Here is a 2,995-nt window from a genome sequence, read left to right as displayed (position 1 = left end):
TAGCCTGTGAGCCAACACGTCTTGCTGTCAGCCAGTGCTGCGTCCTCGTCAAAAACTGGGAAAGGATAGGCCCAGGACAGGCGTGGCAAGTTTGGCTGACTTGATCTGATTGGGCAGGAGGATTAAGTTAACCCATCGTGGATTATCCATCTCCGTGCTGAGAAACGGCGTTCAGGTAAGACAACGCCCCTTTTCTTGCAAATGTTTCATTACCCTAATTAGGTAACATCATCAGTGCTAGAGTTTTAAGGAGCAACAAAAGCCAGATTCTCAAACCAGGCCATACTTCTTTGGAGGCTCTCCATCAGGTGCTCCTGGGCTCTCTTCTGTTTCTGCAGTCTCTTCCATAGGAGTCTGTTCCAGCTCACTGTAGAAATAGTAAAGCAGAGGTGAAATACAAAAGCTACACTAGACAGGATCCCTCACATGGCCTAAACAAAAACATAGTTCCTCACTACAACCTCTCACATCACCAAACTGGGAAAGCTGTTTCAGAGTTTGGGGTGGACTCACAGAATGTAAAAGTCTGCAAGTAGCATGTTGCATTATGCACTGTATGAATCTCAGTAGTAGTATGCCATTAACTTAACAGAGACTACACAAATCTCATCACATAAAAAACCAAAAAAATGCAAGCGCACTCTTCTTCCTTAACCCATTCCTGTGGCACAAAGCCAACAAGGAGATACAAGCATTTAGCTTCTGACACCGATTCCCCTTTTTTCCAAGACATTTACCATTGACCAATATAGCTAGAAGACATGTTTCTCTTTAAACGTCAAACATTTCACTTTCCCACGGACATAGCATATATGCAAATCTTTAATTTTCCTTCATGAATTACAATCTTTAAAGCTATCTGAGCTGGAATGTAAGAAAGCCATCTGTCTTCAGAGAGTGAGATAAAGAGTTTTTCCAACTCCTGCTTGAAAGAAGATTTAATGTGAACCCACACACACACAAATGTAACTACAAGGCTATGTCCTTTTATTACAGGAACTTCAGGTTTTTCAGTGAAGCAAGACCCAACATGTCTTCCTGTTCAAATCCTGCTTCCAAATGATTAAAGCTGAAGAAAGCCTCCCAAGGTTAGTTTCTTTCTCAGTTCTTATAATCTAAGACAAAAAGAGTACAGATGTGTCCAGGCTCTGCCAAAGCGCCTTGAAAAAGAGGCCTTAGGGAAAAATAAATTCTGCACTGTTTACTGAAGCAAGATTAATCTAGACCAGGGGTAGGCAATCTTGGCTCTTTTATTACTTGTGGACTTCAATACCCAGAATTCCTGAACCAGCCATGCTGATTCAGGAATTCTGGGAATTGAAGTCCACAAGTCATAAAAGACCCAAGGTTGCCTAACCCTGGTCTAGACGAATGTTTCAGCATAGAAAAGGTGGCAAGACGCTGTGGGGGCAGGATAAGACTAAAGGCAGAGCTGCCTAAAACTCAAGTTGGACATAAGGTGAGATAATTAAGGAAATTCACAAATAACAATTTGCACCCTTTTCTTCCCCAGTGGCCCTCAGGAGTTACATTACAAATCACCCTATACATCTCCTATTATTCAGATGCACACTGGGGAAAAAAAACTTTTCAAAACAATAGGAGACAAGATACTTCTCTTCAGTCAGGATCCAATAGTTAAAATAAATAATTTTAATGTTATTGAGACCTGGCAATGATTCCCTGGAAATTACTAATACATTTCTCATACCTCATATCATCCTTAGCAGTTCCCCAGTTACGTGGTCCACTTCCACCCCTTTTATCTTCTGGACGGACTCCTCTGTAGATAGAAATTTTACACTTCTTAGAAATTAAATCATGTACATTCACAGAACTATACAGGTTTTACCAATTCACTTCTACTCCAGATTTCTGCAGCCAACAGGTTTTTTTTTGAGAATTCTAGAGCTGAAGTCATTACCTGGAGAGAATCCCAAAAAAAGAAGAGCTACAACAGTTTAAATCCTACAAAAGTATCAGCATCCCCATCACATTTACTTAGGCTCCTTGTTATGAAGCGATGATTTGTTTTGTAAATATATAAACCACTTTTTGGGCCAGCTGATTCCAGGACAACAGTCCACAGTTATTAAAAAGTTTTAAGCATTAATGAAACAAATATATGTAAAAAACATAGAAGTTAATCAATTACAAGTCATAGAACAGCAAAGCCAATTTTCATTCCAAACTCCTGTCTGAATATGTTTTGTCTGTTGACAAAAGGATAATACAAAGGGAGCGACATTTCATAGCAACGAGTTCAAAGATTGATTAAGAAATGACAAATGCACATACAAAGCAGCACTTACGTTTTGTCACTCCCGCTCTGCCGGTCAAATTCCCGCTTCCCTCTTTGATCAAAGCCATTGAAGGTCCTGTTCATACCACCACCTCTGCCTCTGCCCTGCAGTCCACCTCTTCCTCCCCCACGGCCTCTCAGTGGCCTTTCCCGATCAAAACGCTCTATCGGTCTGAAAACAAAATGAAAACAAAACAAACTGAATGATTCTTCAATTGTTTACCAAAACAAAGATAATATTATCACACCTTGGTCCTTAAATCTGTTGTCATTATCTAGAACAGGAGTGGGGAACTATGGCCCTTTTATGACTTGTGGACTTGCTGGCTCAGGAATTCTGGGAGTTGAAGTCCACAAGTCATAAAAGGGTCATAGTTCCCCACCTCTGATCTAGAATAATGAAAGTCATTTTCAATAAGCTTTGTCAATATTGCAAATGCAGCGCTGAACACATTTATAATTTCCATTCATTCATTCTGCACTTGAGAGACTCCGCAGGTTAAAATCATAACACTACAACATCCATGGAACAATTATAGAAGAGCAAGCAATAAACAGCCCTTCTCCCACATTAAACCACAGATAATAAATAAAAATAATAGAAAATGGATGCCAGTTTTAAATAAAAATGAAACTGTTAATTATGCCAATTCCAAAGAAGCTCCCAGCTCAGAATAGCAGACTTCTACCTTT

General features: G+C 39.8%; 1 long non-coding RNA gene across 1 annotated transcript; it reads right to left on the bottom strand.

Moving 5' to 3' along the window:
- Nucleotides 1–286: 286 nt before the first annotated feature.
- Nucleotides 287–2,470, bottom strand: LOC107301864. Its single transcript, XR_001549337.1, has 3 exons — nt 2,313–2,470; nt 1,712–1,783; nt 287–367 (listed from the first exon to the last, which is right to left on the bottom strand). It is a non-coding gene; the product is annotated as an uncharacterized LOC107301864 (long non-coding RNA).
- Between the last annotated feature and the right edge of the window lie 525 nt (nt 2,471–2,995).

Source organism: Protobothrops mucrosquamatus, unplaced genomic scaffold (assembly GCF_001527695.2).
Source record: "Protobothrops mucrosquamatus isolate PMUCROS unplaced genomic scaffold, P.Mucros_1.0 scaffold18429, whole genome shotgun sequence".
Lineage (NCBI taxonomy): Eukaryota > Metazoa > Chordata > Lepidosauria > Squamata > Viperidae > Protobothrops > Protobothrops mucrosquamatus.
This window is presented reverse-complemented; position numbering and strand designations above follow the sequence as displayed.